The 23630-nt window shown below is 38.9% G+C and overlaps 1 pseudogene; it reads right to left on the bottom strand.

Annotated features, from left to right (window-relative positions):
- Positions 1-1599: 1599 nt before the first annotated feature.
- Positions 1600-2988, bottom strand: LOC123829924 (annotated as a pseudogene).
- Positions 2989-23630: the final 20642 nt, after the last annotated feature.

Here is a 23630-nt window from a genome sequence, read left to right as displayed (position 1 = left end):
ATCCCTTAATGACACCATCTTGCTTAGACAACCTGACTTCACTCCGTTTGAAAATTAGTCATACTTGTTTGCTTTCTACTTCATTTCCAAGGTCCTGCCTTAAAACGTCAACACTCTTTGTGTGGACAGCACATTCACATGTGTATGTGTTATGGGTAAAGGGCTTTTCCCTGATTACTGTCTTCTAGGGCTAGAGATAGCTGAGCACCAGATGAGCACGGGGCCCCTGGTAGGGGAAGAGGTGAGATGGGACGAGACAAACTGAGATTGGAAGGTTTCCCAGGGCATGATCTATGATTCTTGTTGACCCTTGTCTTCCCCTACACTGAACACGTGTCTTTCACCTTATAGATCTGCAGTGTTGAATACATGAATGAGTAAATGAATGTACCTGTTTCATACATTGTCTAGGATTGACATTAGTTGTAAGGGTGTACATTACTCATTTCACTGGCCTACTAACTTCAGTTTTAAACTGTGAAAGCCCTGGATATGGTCAGTTTTTGAAATTTGTGACAAATCTGCATCTTTAGCTGTGTCTATATAACCAAAGAAGAATATTTTCTGAAACATGATGGGGAAGCACAGGCTTTTATTTAGGTTTTAGAATAACGCGGAACAAAACCATTATCCCTTGAATTTCATTTTGAAACCACATACTGTAGCTGTTTTTAAAAATTAAATAATTACTTAAAAATTGTATGTACTCCTCAAACTAAGTAGAAGATTACTTAGCTTACTAATTGACTCATATAGTGTTTTTCTAGTCACGAATTCGCTTCACTTTCTTTTTTTAATGTAGAAAAGCAATTTATTCAATTACAACCACTTGCACAGTTGGTTCTGGAGAATAATAGTCCCACTGGTGAAACAAGTCACCAAAAACAGGTGGTATCAAACTAGTGGTCAAGGACTAACTCCTAAAAAAGGGCAACTTTTATCTGGGATTAATTTAATTTTGAAAACAATTCCAAGCTAAATTCACTCTTCTCAACATAACTGGACAGTCTACCTGTGGTATAACTGTCAGGTAAAAACATACATCTTTACAACCTAGTGGTCCCAAGTTTTTTTTAAAAAACCATTTCACAGAAAGGAAAGAAAGAATATGAAAATGGCTCAAGAAATACACTAACGAGCAAAAATATATGGGGAAAGAGGAACAACTGGCTTTGGTTGAAGAAATTGACAGGAAACTCCCCTGCATGTGAAAATGTGCATCCTGGAAAGTCAGGTGTGAAGATTTTAGAGTAGGCATTTCTATGACTTGAATCTCCCCTAATTCCTGAGTAAAAATGACATCTTCCAGTAATTATATTTCATGGTTCAGGCACCTACTTCACTTGGCTCTATTGCTTACTTATAGCCTTCACTTAAATGAGTCTGAAAAACTTGGGGATGTAGCATAAGAAGAAAAATAAAATAACCACACACAATATTCCCCTTTCGGTGGCTACTTTAGATTTTTGTTACTAGAAAATTTTGGAAGGAAATTTAAATATGTGTCTGTGACTTTACTGAACCGAGCCTCCCCTGACCAGTTAATATTTAGAAAACAGCCTAGTTTTGGGCAAACAGTGTTGTTGTTGATGGTACCTACTATAGACAGATAGCTGAACAAAGTCTCTGTCTCAAAGTCACTGTTAAGTCAATCTCTGGCTTGAGAGGGGAAAAAAGGGTGTAAAATCTCAAGAAGCGCAGATGTTTATAAGACTCCTGTCCTTCTGGACACATGCTTCCTTCAGGGTCTTCTTCATTGTTATCAATGTTCTCTGCCATTTGCCATACTTGCGTGATATTGTCTTCTGACACAGAACAGATCACCCCCAGGTTCACTGGGATCCCAGGAGAAATCAGGTATCTTGGCAGTGTGATCGCCTTGAATGAACAACTCTGGTGGCCCATCCTCTTCACCTTCTGCGTATTGTTCCTGTAATTTTACTTAAATTTCAGACACTCAGCCTATGAACAGTACCACTGGAAGCCAAAATAGTTTTGTTGTGAGGTGACCACTGAACCTGGAATATTTCATCTTTATGTGACTCAAAGAATATAACTTAAGTTTCAGATTTCTCACATCCCACAAGACAACATCTTATCAGCTGACCCTGTGGCAAGAATGAAGTCACCATAGGGATCAAAAGAAAGGGAGCTCACTTCAGCAGTGTGAGCATTGACTGAGTGGCTTAGTTTGGAAGTATCGTTTAATGAGTATCGTTTATCATTGAATGAGTATCCCAAATCATAAATTTCTCATCATCACCAACTGACCCAAACAGAGACTCATGGAGAAGATGCCAGGAGACATCTACTATTGCTATACACCTTGTGAAGATGGTCTTCACAGCCACAACTTTTACATTGGAACAGTACTGATGTCCCACAGGAAAATGGCATGGTCCTCTGAAGCACTAAGTGAGTGCCTGTTGAGATTTGGGCTCCAAGAAAGCCTATAGTCTTCCTTCTGATGTCCGCAAAGATGCAAGCCTGGGTTGCACTCTCCACAAGGACCTGGTATAGAAGGGCATTTTGTATAGTCCAAAACAAGAACATCAGGAGATGGAGTCTTTGTTGCAATGATACCAGGGTTCTGCAACACACAATGTGCCCTGTTTCCTTCTCCTTCATGGTTGGTCTTGATTTCTATTTTAATTTTTCCACTAAAAGCCAAAGCCTGCAAATTCCTTCTCGCTGCCGTAGTGTGAAGCAGCAAGCTGAGCATCATCTTTAGGGAGCTGCACACTGGCTATCACAAGGTGGTTTAGTTCATCCAACGTGTATGTCCCCAGGGCAAGTCTATGAATGCTGAAATCTTTCCCTTCTGGCCTGATTACATCCAGAAGCCACTGCAGTTAGTCTGGGCCACACCAGAGCGTGGGTCATCACCAGATCGTAAAGAAAAGGGGTGTTCTTTTTCCATATTTTGTACTCTTTGTTGATCCCATGTTCTTCTACTGTATCATCAAAGGCTGCTGCCTCGTCAGCCATGGCGGGCGGGCAGGCCAGAAGTATCTCGGGTTGAGTGAGTGTTGTGGGAAGGGTAGGGAGGTTGTGGGCGCTTTGTGCATGGCATCCATTGTTTCCTGCTGCCCTTCTTTTCTGTAAACTGTATCTGCTTCATTATTTGGGGACTAAGTAAGATTTTAAAAACAAGGCATTTTAAATGTGCCCAAGGTACTTCTTTTTTGCCATGGAAAAAATCTCTCTCACACACACTCACACACTCACACACTCACATACTCCTCTCCCTTCACATTCACTCGAAGAAAGAATACAAATTAAATGTCTATTTTCTGTCAGTTATGGAGATAGACTCTGGATATAGTGATGAAAACAGCTATCCTGGTTCTTTTTTTCATTATTGACTTTGTGCCAACAAAATACTTTCAGGGAGCAGTATTTTATATATCAGTGTTTTTTGTCATTTAAGTTAAAATAGGTGCACTAACCATTTAGCCTAGATTTGTTTCAACTGGCCTGATTTTCAAATAGTCTGAATTATCTACCTACATTCCAAGCTATGTGTCCTAATTTTGGCCTGGGAAAATATGGTCCTGTTGGAGATACATTTATTTCAAAAAAAAAATAACCACTTTTGAATTTTACCTTTTTGTCGTGTGAGAATAATCTTACTTTTAATGGCTTGGGAAAAAAATTAAAACGAGTCTTTTTAAAGTTGGAGAATATATAAGTTGATATGGTATGCATGATTTATTAAAAATTTGATTTTGAGATCACAATGAACTCAGTGGACTTGATAAGTGTCCAGCTATTTTTTTTTCTGTCATGTATGTACATTTTATACATTTCAATTTCTGGGTCTCTGTGTGGTGAAGGGGTACAGACCAGGCCTCCCCAACATGTGCTGCTTTGGCATGCAAATTATTGTGAGCTAAAGGCAATCAAAAGTGGGGTCACAAGAAACATTGACCTCTCCCTTAAAGAACTTAAATTGGGGGCCTAGCCCATGCTAAGAGTATTACCAGAGATAACTTTTCAAGACCTATCTATAGGGTGGGGCAAACTTCTAATTACTGAATATTTGCTCTTGTTATCACCCTAAGAATGACCTTCCTCCCTTCTGAAGCCTTAGGAGCTTTACCTCATCCTTAACTCAGAATGCAATATAGGCCTTATTTTACCTTTCCATCTCTCAACCGCTCATGTATGTGGGGTTTCCATATGTAGTTATGTAATGAAATTTGGTTATTTTTCTCTTGGTAATCTGTCGATTTGATTAGTCAACCAGCCTAAAGAACCTAGAAGGGTAGTGGAAAATTTTCTTCCTCCCCTAAACTGACAACATGGGTTTAAAATGCCTATGTAAGAATTAAATATTTCCTCATTTTAATTTCAATGCACAAAACATATACTTTTAAAAAATAGCCTGGTTGGTATACATAGGGAAATTCACAAGTAGTGATTGGAAGTGATGGGAAGATGGACACAATATTTCGTACTAGGTACAAATGGGGTATAGCTGAAATTAACAGACACACAACCATAAAATATGTCAGCTTTTCAACATTTTTTATTTTTTATTGTTTACAAGATTTTATTTATTTTATTTTTAGACAGAGGGGAAAGGAGGGAGAAAGTGAGGGAGAGAAACAACAATGTGTGGTTGCCTCTCACACACAACTCTTGTATTGCCTACTTAGGTTGCCTACTGGGGAGCTGGCCTGCAGTCCAGGCACATGCCCTGACTGGGAATCGAACCGGTGACCCTTTGGTTCCCAGGCCAGCACTTCAATCCACTGAGCCACACCAGCCAGGGCAGCTTTTCAACATTTTGATGTGCAGAGTTTAAGTGATTTTTCACAAGTCACACAGCTAATAAATGGTATGTTTGTTTTTTATTTATAATAACAATGGTAAGCAGTTGTCTTCTTGGTATTTTTCCCTTTTACTTTCTTGGGTCATCCCATTTACCCTTTCTGTAGCCTACACTGACTGTTTGTTGCAGCTAATCTAAACAAGTTCCATGCTAATGCCCAAAGGTACATGTCAGGACATCCTCAAAGCATCTTGTTTAACCATCACTACCTCAAGCATGTCACATCATGGCCACTTGAGCATGTCTGCCATTCTGCGTGTGTTTGTCAAGCCCCAGGGGGTTGGTATAAATGGGTATCTCTGTTAGACTGAGGGACAAGTTGTATTATAAGACATATTGGCTGCTTACATTGTCCCACTATTTTAACCAAAGCTAATATATATATATTTGAGCATCTACCAGATACCCAGCATTTTGCTAAGTATTGTGGAGAATACAGGGGTAGGATGGGGAAGGCAGTATCAGAAAGGACGTCAGTTAAGTAGAAATATAAAGAAGGAGGCCTCTTGTTGTGGACAACAACCATATACGAAATAATTAGAAACCATTTCAGGACACATATGAAAACAGTGGGTTTGGATTGTATTGATTAAAGTCTTCATGGTGCAGGACATGCATTTGGGCAGCTTCATGTCCCAGAGCCTTGTAGAAGTTTAATTGGTTGGGGTTCATGACGGGACATTCCATTCATCATGAGTGTAGCTGACTGTGTGTAGCATGCTACTACTCTTGGAATCATTATCATGGTTAAACACAGTACTTTGGTAGAAGTGACCAATTCATGATTGCTAATGGAAATTTTTGGCTGCTGAAATACCTTAAGTGATAATGGCCCCACCACACTTACTTTAATTTCTTTCTAGCACATTTAACTTTTAAACCACTTCATTTTCATTTTATTGTCCCATCCTCTAAATTTAGTTGTTCAAACAAGTAGAAAACATCCTTTAACTCAGGGGTGTCCGACCTGTGGCCCGCAGGCCACATGTGTCCCAGAATGGCTGTGAATGGGGCCCAACACAAAATCGTAAATTTACTTAAAACATTATGTGATTTTTTTTGTGATTGTGTGCTGCAATGTATTTAATGTGTGGCCAAAGATAACTCCTCGTTTTCCAGTGTGGCCCAGAGATGCCAAAAGGTTGTATATCCCCTGTACATTCCTTAAAACATCTAATGCTCAGGATTTGACAGTAGGAAGAATTCATACCTGCATTTATCTCTAGATGCTTTTCTGGTCTTTTATAGGATGTCAGCTTCATTACAAATTAAACACCCAGGGAAGGAGCGGGTTTAAAAGTTCACATGCATGTGCTGTACTATGCAAGATGGTTTTATCTTCTGTGTACATATCAGGAACACTTATTTTATGGTTTTGACTTTCCCGAGGGCCAGTAAAGTTTTTAGAGGATCGTATTAGCATTCTCGAGGTCTAAGCATTTGGATGCTGAGCCTGGTTCTTATTCTCCTACACACAGTGACAGACCGATATTTCTGTACCAGTGAAATAACTCAGCTTTTCAACATTTTGATATGCAGAGTTTAAGTGATTTTTCAGAAGTTACACAGCTAATAAATGTTATATTTATTTCTTACACAAGAAAATTCTGCTCTACTAGTTATAAAATCTTATCCATCAGAAGTAGAGGGAAGTGCATTTACAAGTAAACTGATTTTATACTGTGTTTGATAATGAAGAAGGTATGTTACTCAAAGTTCTTCATTACATCTTTTTTCATTGTTATTCTGTTATAGTTGTCCCATTTTTCCCCCCTGTGCCCTCCTCCCCCCACCCCACCCCCTGTCCCCATAGTCAGTCTCCACACTGTTGTCTTTGTCTATGGGTCATTCACACATGTTCTTTAACTGTGCTCTTCCCCTTCTTTCCACCATTATCCCCCTCCCCTTTCCCCTCTGGTCACTTGCAGTCTCCTCCATGTTTCCATACCAGTGGTTCTATTTTGCTTGTTTATTTTTGTTCATTAGGTTCCTCTTATAGGTGAGATCATATGGTATGTCTTTCACCAACTGGATTATCTCACTTAGCATGATGCTCTCCAGTTCCATCCATGCTGTCACAAAAGGCAGGAGTTCCTTCTTCTGCTGTATAGTATTCCATTGTGTACATGAACCACAGTTCTTTTGTTTGTTTGTTTTTTATTTTTTTGTTTTTGAATTTTTAAAAAAGATTTTATTTATTTATTTTTAGAGAGGGAAGGGAGGGAGAAAGAGAGAGAGAGAGAGAATTATCAATGTGCGGTTGCTGGGGGTCATGGCCTGCAACCCAGGCATGTACCCTGGCTGGGAATCGAACCTGCGACACTTTGGTTTACAGCCTGCGCTCAATCCACTGAGCTACGCCAGCCAGGGCTGGAACCACAGTTTTTTGATCCACTCATTTAGTGATGTGCACCTAGGCTGCTTCCAGCACTTGGCTATTGTAAATTGTGCTGCTATGAACATTGGTGTACATAGGTTCTTATGGATCGGTGTTTCAGGATTCTTAAGGTATAATCCCAGCAATGGAATTGCTGGGTCAAAAGGCATTCCATTTTTAGTTTTTTGAGGAAATTTCATACTGTTTTCCACAGTGGCTGCACCAGTCTGAATTCCCACTAACAGTGCATTAGTGTTCCCATTTCTCCACAACCTCACCAGCACTTGTTGTTTGTTGATTTGTTAGTGATGGCCATTTTTATAGCTGTGAGGTCTTACCTCATTTCGGTTTTAATTTGCATCTCTCTGATGTATAGTGATGATGAGCATCCTTTCATATGTCTCTGGGCCCTCTGCATGTCCTCTTTGGAGAAGTGCATGTTCAGGTCCTTTGCCCATTTTTTAATTGAGTTGGTTATCTTCCTGGTGTGGAGTTGTAGGAGTTCTTTATATATTTTGGAGATTTACATCTTTTTTCCAAAATAGGTATGTTTTTATTAACTCTTATTATAAAATTATTATGAATGTCATTCTTAATACCAGCATTTAAATTTGTTTACATTTTACGTGTATATTCTTACAGTCTTTTCTTCCTGTGTGTTTTTTCAGTGATATAAAAGGGGTCATGTGATGTATAAAATTTTGAAACTGTCTTCTCTCCCTCTCTTCTATAGTATGGATATCTTTCAGTGTCATTAAATACAAACCTACATCCTGAGTAGAATGGCTACAAAGTAGTCTATTGAACTGATGTGTTATAATTTACTGAACCAGTCTGTTATTGAGGAACATTTAGTTTTCACATTTTCTGTCTGGTACCAACCACGCTGAGGTGTATATAATGTCTACGAGAGTGTGCGTGATGCATACTTTGAAAGATTCAAACATCACCCTTTTGTCTGATTACTTCATTAAGATTCATTTTTGGAAGCTGTATAGCAATGCCATACTTTTCTTTTGCCTACTGCTTATTTATATGTATAAGGTGGTAATCTGAAGTCCCAGTAGCCTGCAGAGGGGATAAAAGAGGTACAGAGAAGAGCAGTTTTATTTTTCTAGTAAATGGCTCTGCATCAGATACTGTAAATACAGTATATCATTTAATATTTACTTTAACCCTGAAAGTTGACTGGTGTTAACCTTAAACAAATAGTCAGGTATTTTTCAGCAAAATGTGTTTATTTCGGAACAAGAAAGAATTAAATTTGGAATATGGTCTACTGGTGAACTACACACAAGTCTGGAGAATAAAGGAGAGGAACTTGTTTTTCATAGAGGAAAGGGAAGTTCAGATGGACTGTTGTAAACAAGAGTTCAGTGGAAGAACTTAGGAGTTCGAAGTGTAGTGGCTTTTCATTGGCTGCATCACTGCCTGGCAAGGAGAAGATCCCCTTCCATACTGCTAGAGTAGTAGAATAGAAGAAAATCTTGTTGGAGATGGAATGTACTCTGTTTTTTTTGGAGTAATTGAGGGTAAGTGGTAAGGTGTTAGCGCTCTCCATACGAGCCCTCCCGACTCCAATTTCAGTGAGGGTTCTGTCCATTAATTTTCACGGGGAAGAGTTTAAGTGACTTGCCAAAGGCCGCGTTTTAAGTGGCAGGGCCAAAAGGGATTCAGTTCTGTCTAACCATAAAACTTCATTGTAAAATGGGAGTAATTCACATAATATGAAATTAGGCATTACGAAATGTACAATTTAGTGTCATTTAGAGCATTTACAGTGTTATGCACCCATCAACTTTTGTTCCAAAATATTGTCATCATCCCTAAAGGAAAACCTGTAGGCGCTGATATCCTTCCCCCTAGGCCCTGGTAACCACTCATCTGCTTTTTGTCTCTATGGATTTATCTACCTTGCATTTTATATAAGTTTAATCATATAATACATAACTTTTGGTGCCTGGAGGCTTTTACTTACCATGTTTTGAGGTTCATCCATGGTGTAGCATGTATCTGTACACCATAATTTTTATGGCGGAATAATGTTCCATAATAAGGGTGTTCCATATTTTGTTTATCCATTCATTTGTTGATAGACATTTAAGTGTCCACTTTTTGGCTATTGTGGATAGTGATATTGTGAACATTAATGTATAAGTATTCAGATACCCATTTTCAGTTCTTTTGGGTAAATACTTGGCAGTGGAAATTGCTGGGTCACCTTAACCACAGAACTTTAAAAAATCTATTTTATTGATTATGCTGTTACAGTTGTCCCAATTTTCTCCCTTTGCCCCCCTCTGCGTAGTACCTCTATTCTCCCCAGCAATTCCCTCACTGCATAGTTCATGTCCATGGGTCATGCATATAAATTCTTTGGCTTCTCCATTTCCTATGTTAATTTTAACCTCCCCCTGTCTGTTCTGTACCTACCAATTATGTTTCTTGTTCCCTGTACCTTTCTCCCTTATTATCCACCTTCCCCTCCCCCTCCCCACTAATAACCCTCCTTCTGATCTCCACTCCTGTGATTCTGTTCCTGTTCTTGATGTTTGCTTAGGTTTTTTTCTTTTTCTTTTTTTAAAGATTCAGTTGCTGATAGTGTGAAGTTGTTGCCATTTTAATGTTCATAGTTTTGATCTTTTTCTTAAATAAGAGCCTTTAACATTTCATGTAATAATGGCTTGGTGATGATGAAGTCCTTTAGTTTTACCTTGTTTAGAAAGCACTTTATCTGCCCTTCCATTCTAAATGGTAGCTTTGCTGGATGGAGTCATCTTGGCTGTAGGTCCCTGCTTTTCATGACTTTGAATACTTCTTGCCAGTCCCTTCTTTCCTGTAAAGTTTCTTTTGAGAAATCAGCTGACAGTATTACAGGAACTCCTTTGTAGGTATTCTGCTTTTCTCTTACTGCTTTTAAGATTCTCTCTTTATCTTTGATCTTTGGCATTTTAATTATATTTCTTGGTGTGGTCTTCTTTGAGTCCATCTTGTTTGGGACTCTGTGTGTATCCTGGACTTGAACATCTATTTCCTTCACCAAATTAGGGGAGTTTTCTTTGATTATTTTTTGAAATAAGTTTTCAATTTCTTGATCTTCCTCTTTTCCTTCTGGCATCTCTATGATTTGAATATTGGTATGTTTGGAGATATCCCAGAGGCACCTTATACTTTCCTCTTTTTTTTTTTAAATTATTGTTTATTCTTGCTGTTCTGGTTGAATGCTTATTTCTTCCTTGTGTTCCAAATCATTGATTTGAATCCTGGCTTCATCTCCTCCACTGTTGGTTCCCTGTAGACTTTTCTTTATTTCACTTAGTGTAACCTTCATATCTTCCCTTTTGTTGTTGCCATACTCAGTGAGTTCTTTGACCATCCTGATCACCAATGATTTGTACTCTACATCTGATAGGTTGGTTATCTCAATTTCATTTAGTTCTTTTTCTGGGGTTTTGTTCTGTGCTTTTATTTGGGCCATTTCTTTGTCTCCTCAATTTGGCAGCCTCCCTGTGTTTGTTTCTGTGTATTAGGTGGAGCTGCTTTGAGTTCCTGTCTTAGTAGTGTGGCCTATTGTAGAAAAGGCACCTGTAAATTGTGTGGGGCAGAGCCTTAGGTAGTCACCAGGGTGGGGCAACCCACTTCACTGGTTTGGGGCTCTTTGTGGGGGGAGGGCTCAGAGATGGGACAGTGCTGCTGCCTGGCTTCTGGAGATTTGCCAGGCACTCGCCTTGTGTGACTAGTGCCTTTCCAGCTCTTGACCTGGTGTTAAATCTCAGAGCAGGTGTGTTTGCATACATTTTAAGTCCATGTTGGTCCTTTAAACAGAGCCTCCTGAAAATCTGGCAGTTTCTTCTGCTGCCCCAACCCCTTCTGGTTTTTTATAGCCAGGAGTTATGGGGATTTATGTTTCTGGTGCTGAAACCCTGGGCTCTGTGGTGTGGCCTGGGGCTGGGATCATTTGCTCCGAAGGTATCTCTCCCGGTTTTTATCCATCACACCTGAGTGTGGGACTGCCCATTATGCTGCCGCCCCCACCTCTCTGCACCACACTGAGTCTCAGTGCTTCTCCACCTGTCTCTGTGTTCCTGCTCCGCCCACCTGTTTGGATAAATGTGGCTTCTTTAAATCGTTAGTTGTCAGACTTCCATATAGCTCAATTTTCTGGCAGTTCTGGGTGTTATTTGTTTTGAAGTCTAGTGTAATTCTTTCTGTGGCTGTGTGAGGAGGCGGAACGTGTTTACCTATGCCTCCATGTTGACTGGATTAAGCACAGAAATTTAGCAGCCTTCTTTTACAAGGGTATGAGTACTTATATGGTAACATAGTGTTTCCTTATCGTTTTAAAGTAAAAACCTCAAGTTAGTGTTTTAAATATTGAATAATGACCCAGTTTGTAATTGTGATGAGGTTTGACGTTTAAGGATTTAAAGTATTTACATTTCAGGCATCTTATTCCTGGAATTCAAGGCTCCTGTTAAAATTGTTACAGTTTGGCGTTGAAGAAAGCACAAGTACAATTTTTAGCTGCAGCTATTGTTATGTATGTTTAGTTGACCCTCTGGTTCAACGTCAAGTGCATTGTTAGTAAATGGCCTTATCCAGAGAAGCCACGGATTCTTATAGATTGTCTGCTTATAATTGAGGATGACAAATCATGAATTTTTAAAACCATAGTGCTGAAGACAATCTTTAAAAGAATCATCTTGATGAGGACATTTTTACATATAATTGCCCAGGAAACTAACTACTCTCTCGGGACCTTGAGTTCGTATTGCATTTCCATGTAACTTCTGCCTGTGTATTTTGAAGCCTGGAAAATAGACTCAGGGAAAATTGAAGTGAGCAAGTGAAGTTCCCTACTTATTGTCAGTGAAGGAAAGCAGCTGACATGTCTTGGCAGGGTAAGTGGGCCTCATTATCCCTCAGCAGTTTCTACCATATATCAGTTAGCCCTAGAAATTATCTTGTCCTTAAAGCATAAAATTCACAACAGGAAACAACTCCTTTAATCCAAGGGGGCGGGGAAGCATAAAAGATGGGAAAAGAGAAAGGAAGGAGACTTTATTTTGTTTAATTATAGTATTTTTCAGATGGAGGAGACCTGAGAGATTTTGAAACAGAGAGGGACTGGCTTAATATCACACAGCCCTGTGGTTATAGTCTAGTGGGCTAGAATCTAACTATGTAGCCTCCTTTGGCATGTGTATCAGTTACCTAGTGCTGCTGTAACAAATCCCGTGATTAATGAGTTAAACAACAGAAATGTACTATTTTACTATTCCAGGAGGCAGAAGTCTGACATTAAGTCTCACTAGGCTAAAGTCAGGGTGTTGGTAGGGCTGCATTCTTTTCTGAAGGCTCTAGGGAAGAATATGTTTCCTTTTCCACCGTCTAGAGGCTGCCTGCATTCCTTAGCTTGTAGTCACATCATTGACTTAATGCATCCATCCTCATATCTACTTCTCTGACTCTCTTGCCTCCCTGTTTTACTTATAAGAATCCTTGTGGGCTCACCCAGAGAATCCAGGATACTCTCGAGATCCTTAACTTAATCACATCTTTAAAGTCCTTCTTGCAGTGTAAGGTAACAACACATTGATAGGTCCTGGGGATTTGGACGTGGGCGTGTTTGGGGGCCGCTGTTCTGTCTACCATAGCTTGACAACTCCTTTACTTTCAGGATAAAAAAATGCAGACAGAAACAAAATATACACCCTTCTCCTGAGGACTTTGGGGATTTCTTTATTGATTAGTATATTTACTCGTGGAAAACCAGTCCCTTTTATTTGCTATATAATTTAAAAACTACTTTTGTGTATAATATTTCATTTCCAAAGCACACATTTCATTTCATATTCCAAAGGGCAACTAAGACTTGATAAATTAAGTGAATTTCCAGAATAAATGGTAGCTCTGGGTATGTGTTCCACATATTTATGTCTAAGTTCAGTGTTTACAACATTCTACCCACTATCTGACGCAAGTGATTTTTAGCACTTTCTTAATTTCTTCAGACTTTGAAGAAATGGAAAGATAAGGTGTCATGTCTAGGTTGATTTGTGGACATTCTTCATCATGCTAGATATTCTTTATTCCTTTCAAAAGGCATAAAAATAGCACTGCTTCTTCTGGATTTATGTTGTAAGACAACTGAAAATCCTAATGTCTTTTACCGTGTTACAACTGTACCTGTACTATTCGGTTGTAGTTTAAACTGAATTCTAACACTTTCTAGTCTATCCAGAAAACAGCAAGGAAAATTATTTTTTCTTTTGTGTGTGTGTGGATTGTTAGAAGCCACATTATTGGAATAAATGGTGTGTAATGCCAGATATCTGACTGTTCACCCATGCATAAATTTGGGATTACTTTTGAGGATAGGAGTCATGTTTTATTTATTTTATGCCGGTTGGCTGTGAACTATGTACCTAACGCTCCATAGCATGTTAGTGGGGTTATAATTAATTTGAGATTATTTTAATTATTGATTACTGAATACATCTTAAGCTGTGAAAAGAACTGAAAGTTTTAAATTTGTGGTTTTAATTTTGATTTCTAAATTAATCTCACACTGATAAGCATAACTATTAACTATGTTACCATTTTAAAATGAGACATTTCATGGGTCTCCAAAGGCTTTCTTTTTGTCTCCAAAATGAGGAATAAAACAAAACGACACTAAACAAAACCACAGATAATGGCAGCCCTTTTATTTTGTAAGACTGGGAAATAAAGAAAGCTTGAAATAAAGAAAGTTTGACTTTAAATATCAAGCTAGTTAACTTTCTACCAACTAGACAATGTACTGTTGGAATATTCAGATTTTATAATGCTGTAACTAGTAGGCAAGAACCAGCTTCCAGTGATTGGATCAAGTCTCTCTCCCTTTAATTATAACAGTAACTGTTTCACTTCTCTGGTGAAGCCCAGTTTGCCCCTTAGCCCCACTAACCAGTCTGATGAGGATGACTTTCTTAAGCCTTCTTCATTTTTTTTTAATTTTAAAGATTTTTTAAATTTTGTAAAATTTATTTTTAGAGAGGGAAGGGAGGGAGAGAGAGAGAGAAACATCAATGTGTGGTTGCTGGGGGTCATAGCCTGCAACCCAGGCATGTACCCTGACTGGGAATCGAACCTGCGACACTTTGGTTCGCAGCCCGCACTCAATCCACTGAGCTATGCCAGCCAGGGCTAAACCATATTCAGTTTTGAATATTCTAGCCAACCAATCAGTCCTATCAATAACCATGTTTCATTTAGTTATTTAGGCTGATGTTTAGTTCGAATTAATAAGTCACCACACAATTGAAGTGATACCTAGCACTAGTCTGTTCTCTGGGATTTTGTAGGTGAATTAATAATTGCTTAATAAGTTTCTAATTTATGGAATAGGCTAAGTTTAAATTACTGCATGAGCTTACTTGTGCGCTTCCACTGGATCAACTTTTAGATGCTCTGTATGAAGAGGGTGTGAGAAGACAAAACCAGCGTACTTAACCAATTCTAAGCACACATTTAACATTTCTCAAATCAGGGTTTAATTTGAAAATCTAAATAGCAGCATTTTGTTTTTTCTCTTAGTGGTACACAGGAGATGGTAGTTTTTCTGATATTCACTGGCAACATATTTTTATGAAATCTCATTGTTTAGGCGACTCTATGCACGAGCGTTTTCCCTTTTAATTTGCACAATTCTGTTTTAGTGTTTACAAAGTAAGATTTAGAACTCCTTACTACTAAAGAATTTCATCAGTGTAGTTTTATTTTTAAAGTATGAAAAATTGAAAAATTTTGAAATTGAAATAAACATTTTTGAAATAGAAAAATTGAACAAAACTAAGACGGAAAGGAACCTGCTTATGCACATTCGTTCGGGCAATGCATTTGACAGAGTTGGACAGGTGCAGTGGAGTCTTGACCCTAACAGTAATGGGGGTTTCTCTTGCATAGTTTGCATTTTGTTGGTGAACTTACATCATCCTACACCTGTTGATTTGTTTGGATGGAATTGACTGAGCCGACTCTACAGGGCCCTAAAGTTCTGCGGGATCAGAGGCTGCGCGGATCTTGTATGTCTGGGTGTCTGTATGTCAACTCTGCCTTGGTCACACATCCTCAAGAAGTCTGTAACATACTGAATTGAAGTAAACAAAAGATATCCGTGTGATTTAAAACTTTACCTCAGAAGTACTGAGGATATTTAAACCGTAAATACTTTTTATTTCAATTAAGGATAAACAGTGTAGGAAAGTCATTAGAATTGATTTTCACCCAGTGGTTATAACTCTCTTCTAGACCCCCAAAGAGGCAGTACTTTATTCCTAACCCTTTCCAGTTTCCTCTAGTAAGATTTCTAAGCAAGAAATGAATGGAGAATATTGGTGCTCATTTGGGACAGACACACTAAAGATATAAGGGGAACACTTGGAAAAGAACACGCATCGGGGAATCTGGTTAGCTGCAGCACCTTCGCCCTTATCCGAGACAACACCCACATACTCTAACCTTCCACACAAGAACATAAAACTTAATGCTGCTTACTCTAGTAGAAAATGATCAGAATCATTTTTAGCTTTTAACAAAGACCCTCAGTAGCCTTAGGAAAATTGGACACTTGTCCTTTTAAAAATATAATTATATCACCTTAATTACCTAATTAAAATGGAATTATTCAATGTTAAAGATTAAGGAATGCTTTTGACTAGAGGACTTTTTTTCTGCATGTTTACCCCTCTCCCTTTTGCATTCTATATTATCTGAATGGCCTTGCATGGAACAGAAAATGAGAATATGGTCAGAGCTAGAGTAATTAAAGCATGATATAATGCTTATTTTTATTTACGTAGTGCATTTATGTTTGCAGAATTTGGGAAAGACTGAGAATTGTAAAGCAGTTATTCATAGAGTGGAACCTCATGTTCTCATATAATAAAATGATTTTCTTTGAAATAATTTTTCAAATTTATAATGAAATAATTGTATTTGTAGGCTTGTAAGGCAATTATTAATACTCCCTCTTAGGTTTTACAGTCACGTATTTCAAAGTGCCTTTATCTTGAGGTACCGAGGTCAAATATGCCCTTCAGTGAATTCAACGGCTAATGCCTCTGCATTCCAGAATAATTATTCCTTTAGTGGTTATAAGTACCATGCACCTTTTTCCTTCTTCTTCCCAGAATAATTCTCCATATCCTCCAACGCCATCCTCATTCAATGTGTATTTCCAGAAATGATAACCTTAACAGTATTAAAGTTTATTAGGTAAACAGATCAGTTGAATTACAAATTTAAGATATGTCCAAAGTCAATTTAAGCTCTGGATTTCTGCTTTGAGTTCCCTTTATTTATTTGAGCAGGTGAGATTTTATTATAGTTTTCCTTCACACTTTATAGAACAACATCAGTTTTAACACGGTCCCCCCAAAATTCATGTTTTCTTTGGCCAGCAAACAACAAAATATAATGACAACTACCCATTACAGGAACTACTCTTTGTGCACAGTACGGGCATGTTATAACATATCACATATTTATCCAAGTTGACATTGCAGCTTGCAGGGGGCTTTTTCTCATCATGAGTCCTTGAATTAGGTCTCATTATTTAATTTGTGAAAGTGGAGAAACAGAACTCTGAGGGGCTCCACGTCTTGTCCAAAACAATCACATTTGAACATTATCAATACTTCAGACCCACACTTTCTGGTTTGGAAAGTGCTTTCATTTCCCCCATGTCAAGCTGCGTATTTGGTTGCTGCTTGGAATTGTGACTATCAGCTACATACCATTTCTACAGAATGAATGATAGTGAATAGTATCCACGCAACAAGAGCATTGTACAGCCATTCTGAGGGTACTTTACATTTTGGAATTTCAGAGGAATTGTTTCCGTTAGCCTTATTTACAAAAATAATGTCTGTAAATTTTTGATAATCTTGATTATGGTGAGAAAGTTATTGACACATCTGGGATGTGAACCACATTGTAGGTGTGATGTATTTTTAAATTAAGTCATCCTTTTGCATTAGTTGGGATGGGGAATGAAATAGGGGCCTTCATGAATGTCCTATATACTAATGTGAGACTAATCATCTCACATTTAAGTTCACTCAGGAAATGGTGAATTTGAAAGCATGTAATAGAGGGATGACAATACATATTAATAGAATGAGAAAGGATTTTCCACCTCCATTAATTTATCTCAATGTAAAAATTTTTAAAAATAATTTTAATATTGTTATTTTGTCCACTGTGTGAGAACTCAGACGGTCCTTTGAAATAAATAGGTAATATATTTCAGAAAATAAGGCTTTTCAATTGCAGAGTTTCTTTTGCCAATGCTACATAATCAAGCTCCACTTCAGGCCCTTAATAACAGTCCTTAGCAGACTCTAAAAGGAATTTCTACCTTTTAGCTCTAGGTAATATATTCCTAAAATACGCCACAATTTTCACAAATGTGAATGAAATTCCATGCCTATTTGCTTGCCAATCTGGAGATTGAATATTTGTGTCTGTAATAAAAGAACATTCACAATATTTTGTGCAACGCTGTTGGTGACATTCGGGGCTTGGTTAGTGTCCTGGTTTGGTCACCTGCTACCTGTATGGACTTGAACTAGTATACTCTATTTGTGTGTAGAACAGGAATTATAACAACTACCACTTAAGTTTATTGAAAGGATTTGAGCTAAAATGTATAATCCACCTAACACTTATCTGGCGCATTTGAGGCATTTGATGACAAGTTGCTGTTTTTGACTTCGAAGGATTTCCCTTGCTGCCTTTCAATGTGTATGTGTACGTGGATTCCTACCAGGAATTAAAAACTGGACATGCAAACGGAATCTTTTACTTGGATAGTGGCTTCTATTTTGTAGGGCTGCAAAAAAAATATCAGAATAAGACATTTTCTGAAGTTTAGGGATTAGCCATTTCATCAGCAACTAACAGACTGCTAATCAGCTCATTGGCAATTATACTTTTTGACTGAAAGGATGCCAGTAGAAAATAGTGAAAGGGTGTGCAATGCATATCTAGGCACTGTGTTAGGCACTGGGAATATAAAAGTGAAAAGACTAAAAATGCTTTTATGTAGTAACATTTTTTTTTGTTGACATGGCATCGGTGCAGTCTTTTCCATATATAAAGTGTGTGTTCTCTCTAGAAACACATTTCTGCCTGGTAAAACCAAATTTGATCATGATGCAATGATATGGAAAGGTCTAAATAATACAATCTGCAAGTATCCCTTGCAATTAAATTTAGCTGCAAAATTGCAGGTGCAGATATTTCTCTATATTAAAAACTAACAAGTACAGAACAGGTTTTTTAAAAGATACACTCAGTCGGTGTATTGCGTTAAATAGAGAGTACTTTGAAGGTGACTGAGGTTTAAACAGGTCAGAATAAATACACAATTGTTAATAAATAAATTCTGTGTTTTGGGTCCCTCCCCTCATGTAAGGCGCTTTAGATTTTGCATGAAAGGTGATTGTTATTTCATCTCAGCAACTAAAATTCCAAATAACTGTAGTTTATGATACTTTATTCCACTAGAATGAAGTGTGTCAGTCATGAAGCTAGAAAAACCTCTTTTCAAGACACTTGCGTTTGGCCTCTCATTGTCCTCCACCTCTCCTTGTCCAGGCTTTGCAAGGGAGTTGTTTATAGTCTCCCACTTCCTCCAACTCCCACTCAGTCCTCAAGCCACACTGTTTTGGCCTTTCTCTTCTTCAGTTGATGAAAGACATCTTGTTGAGATCATCAAGAACATCTGCAGCTAACTCCAGTGGAAATTGTTATTCCCCTTTGAAACTTGATCCCTTAGCAGTAATGGACACTTGACCATTTTCTCCTTGAAGCACTTTCCCTTCAGAGTGCTTCTGAGGCAGAGAGTTCTATGTTTTTGCCTCTCTTTTCATTCTCTACTTCTGTTGAAGGTGAATTCTCCTAGAACACGATGTATTTCTTTTGAGGCATTCTCATCCTCTTTACGTGCCCGGCTTGAATTAGCACTTGTAGAAATCAGGACGGATGAGGTTGCAATCCTAAGGAACAACCCCCTGATCTCAACGGCTTCACATGAGAAAGGCTGTTTCTTATGCAGGCTGTGTGTCCTGTGAGACTTAGGCTAATGGACCACCGTGCGTCTGAAATGGTGCTGATCTCTGTGTCACAGGGAAAGAAAGTTCTAGAGTTTTCTCACCAGCTATTCCATGGTCCCATGTGGAAATAATGCATGTCACTTCTACTCTCACCTCTTTGGACAAAACTGATATGTCCAAATGCCATGCTATCATGGAGCTGGAATGCAGAGATTGGAAATATTATGTGACCACCATAGTTCATTTTTCTGGTTTTCAACTCTTTGGCCTGACAGCAAAAATTAACTTACTCACTTGCCAAAGGACAATTCATAAATCCCATCCTAAAAGTCTACAATCCATGTTGAGAAGTCACAACACATGATCAACTCCCAGCAAACCTCACCCTCTCTTCTCTCTCCTTCACTGAGTGGCAGCTTCATGTGTTTGTTAGTCAAGCAAGAAACCGAAAACCTTGCTCCCCCTCAGCTGGCATAACCACACTGTCACCATAACCATAACTGTACCCACAACCATAACCATAGCTACAGTGTCTTAGATGTGTCTTAATTCTATTTGCTTCTCTGAGTTTCCACTGCTGTCGCCCTCATCCAAGCCCCTGCCTTGCACCAGATGATTGCAGTAACTAGCATACTAACCTTGCTCTGAGTGCCGTGTTCTCACGATTAAAGTGACTTTATAAAGACCTTCAGAAGTTGAGTGACCTTCAATGGCTTCCATGTGCTGTTAGGAGAAATACAGTACCTTAATATAATCTAAGAAGACCTAGTTCCAAGGGCCTCTCCTGCTTTATCTCCCCCCATATGCCATCCCACCGTCCACAACCTGGCCTCCCCACTTGCTTTAAGTCTTGCATACTTGTTGGTTCTTCTCAACCCCCAACGCAACTCCATGCTTTTGAATATGCAATCACCACTGTCTGGAACACTTTCCCTCCCCATCATGTTAACATCTTTTTAGCAAGGTTTTTTCTTTGTTGTTATATCTCAGGAAAGCCTTCTTTGATCACCCTGACTATGTCAAATGCCCTGTGACACACTTCTGGTACTGCCACGTAGCTCTGCTGTGTAGCTGTAAAAAGGTTGTGATTTTATATTTCATTGTTTTTATTTGCTTAATGAAAATCTCTCACGCTCGTCTATCAACTCTGTGAGATGAGAGACAATGAATGATTTTGCTAACCTTTGTGTCTCTAGCTCCCTTCAGAGGCTGGGATTTAGTTAATACTCAAGACATATTTGGTAAATTAATGAATGAAAGCACTTCTCACATTTTTCCTCCCTTCTTGTTTCCCCTCTCGGTCCTTCTTTTTTTTCCTCCCTCCCTCCCTCCATTTCTTTTAGCCCTTTTCATTGTGTACCTGCTATGGGGAATTGCAGGTCAGCTACTCATCAGAAGTTTTTCTTAGTGTTGAAATTGCTCACATAGGGTATTAGTGGTTGTTACATAAAATTTCACAAGGCCGAGAGATAGGAGAAAGAGGCTGAGAACTCCAGCATAACATTAAGAGTTTATTAAATGAATTTCCATACCAGACCCATCTTGGGTGTTGGAAAGACAATCTAGATATCCTCTGTGAAGTGTGGCAGACATTAAGGGATTATATGGGAAGGAGCAGGATGGGTGAGGGTACTGGGGCATGTCCCACCCTACGTAAGGGGAAAATGCCTTCCCTACTCTTCCAGGACAGGGCCAGTGCCTGTTCCAAGAACCAGCATGCCTAGGGCAGAGGGGAGGGGACAAACAGTCTCTGAGGGAGTTTAAGAGAAACTCTCTCTGTTCTGGCCTGACTGTAGCTGGATCTAGCATGAGGGTGAGGCTGAGGTCACCTCATGGAATCGCCTCTCCTCCATAGTGGCAAGCCAGTCACAGCAGAGAGTGAGAGCAGTTTTGAAATCAGAAAGAATAGATTTTGAGTCCCAGCTTTGCCACTTGCTTGCTGTGTGGCTCTGGTTTATTCCAGTGGTCTCTCTGATCTCAGGCTCCTCCTCGGCAAGAAGAGAGGATAATTGCAATAAGCCTGTAGGCATTACACTGTAGTCATTATATATGGAATGAAAGAAAACGCCATATAAAACTACCTAAAATTATAGTCACTTTGGCTTATGTTTAAAAATAATTTATTAGGTAGTGGTAGTTTTTATTAATGACTACCAGCAGCGTAAAGAATAGGAAAATCTTTACTGAGTGTCTATAGTTCATCAGATGATGAAACATAAGTAATGGATAATAAATGCAGCATAAAATTTTAGAGGATTAAAAACAGTTCACAGTAGCCCTGGCTGGCGTAGCTCAGTGGATTGAGTGCAGGCTGTGAACCAAAGTGTCGCAGGTTCGATCCCCAGTCAGAGCACATGCCTGGGTTGCAGGCCATGGCCCCCAGCAACAGCACATTGAAATTTCTCTCTCTCTCTCTCTCTCTCTCTCTCTCTCTCTCTCTCTTTCTCCCTCTCTTCCCTCTCTAAAGATAAAGAAATACAATCTTAAAAAAACAGTTCACAGTAAAGATCTTGTGAGAACAATGCCTATGTGCATCTCTTGCTGTCATTTTTTTCATTTACTTTGTATTGTTTAAAATGTTCATGGTTCAAATGTTTTAAAGTGGTTTTTTTTTTATCCTCTGGAAAGATAATTCTACTAGAAAGCCTTGATCTCTTGCTCCACAGAGGAAAAGTGGAGGAAAGAGAAAGTGCTTGCCTCATTAATGGTACCCCTAACAATGCCTGTCTTTGTGGGGGTGAGAATTGATGTCATTTTTGGCAGCGACACAGCTGACACTGTTCTGTGACATTGCAACATGTTCAGTACATGCCTAATAGGAAACCCTTTTCCAAGCGGTAAACAACCCTTCACAAGGCAGCCCTGCCAAAGCTATGTTTTCCCATCCAACAGGAAATCAACAGGACAGTCTTTTTCTCTTCACTTAAAAAAAAAAGTATGTGCCTTTAAGGATGTGTTATTCCTTAAGCCATCTGCAGATGTGCTGTCCATCCAAATTAGCAGGGTTAAATTGTTGATTTTTAGAAATTATGATTATCTCATTATGCGTTTGTCATAAAATGACTCTATTTTATGTAGCAATTAACTGCGAGGAATGTCGTCTGGAGGCTCAAACCGAACCCAACATTTTGACGAAGCCTGGCTTTAGAATGGCAATAAAACACATTTTGCCCATTTGCAGGTATTTCAAGTATCAAATTGGATGAATCTTTTTAATTTTCTTCTAGTGAATTGAGTTCAAGTGAATTTGATAGCATTATTAGAGTGGCTAGTGTCTGGAATAACAATGATGACTTACAGAAGGAACCAGCAAGGCAGGTGTTATTGAGGAAGAGATGCTTCAGACCCTTCATTTGTCAGCAGGAAACCCTTCTCTGTGACCTATTGAGTCCTCCCCTGCATACGGCACCTACTTGTTTTACTTTAGAGGCACCAAATGCATCTTTTCAATCAATATTCAATTATGCAAGGCAAGGAATGCTGCTTAAGTAACTGTGTCTACCTGCTGTGGAAATGGATTTCCAAAAAGAATTCGTCAGGACTTCTGGGTTAGATCATCTTTCCCGCCTCTGGTTGAATACCTGCCCAGTTACAGTTGTTGAACATGAGCTATTACCTGCCTGTGGAGAGTCTCCGGTGGTGGCATGTTCCTTGCTTTTCCTCTGGAAGCACCATTCTCAGCTCCATTCCTTGCAGTCTATGACTCCTGTTACCCAGGAAACCAGAGATCGTTCTCCCTAGCTGCACTTTGCTTTCCCGGCTTCATATTTAGGCCACCAGCAAACAGCTGTTTTGTTTCAATCCCGCAGTATATGCTTTTATCAGTCTTTGTCCTTTCTTCCTCAGCCTCAGGAGCTCTCATCACGCACCTTTTCAATGAGACTGACTGGACAGATGTTTTAACTTCATAAATTGGGCATCGCTCTTGTTTTGTTCCACTGAAAATTGACTTACCATATTATTCTTACTCCGGCCCAGTCTCCTAGGCAGGCGTGAAGTCATTGTGTCCTAAGCCATCTTCTAATTTAAAAAATAAGATTTCACAGATCATCACATAGGCAGTGGGAACTGGAGAGCTTGTAGCATGTTACTTGGCTCTGAAGAATTCGCTAAGTACAGTTAATGACAATTGTGTTTGTTATCTGTGATAAATGGAGGGTGCCACTGCAACTTTCTCAGGGCAATTAAAAAAATAAAACTAACAAAATAGCTAAGCAGTCAATAGATGGGTTGTTAATCTTATTATGAGAGTTTTTCATTCATTTAATTTAATTCCTGTACTTCCCAACTAATTCAGGGATACCCACGTCCT

The sequence above is a fragment of the Phyllostomus hastatus genome, unplaced genomic scaffold (assembly GCF_019186645.2).
Source record: "Phyllostomus hastatus isolate PE091 unplaced genomic scaffold, TTU_PhHast_1.1 phas_scaffold_12, whole genome shotgun sequence".
Classification (NCBI taxonomy): Eukaryota; Metazoa; Chordata; class Mammalia; order Chiroptera; family Phyllostomidae; genus Phyllostomus; species Phyllostomus hastatus.
The sequence above is the reverse complement of the archived record's forward strand: the minus strand, read 5'-3'. Positions and strand labels throughout refer to the sequence as shown.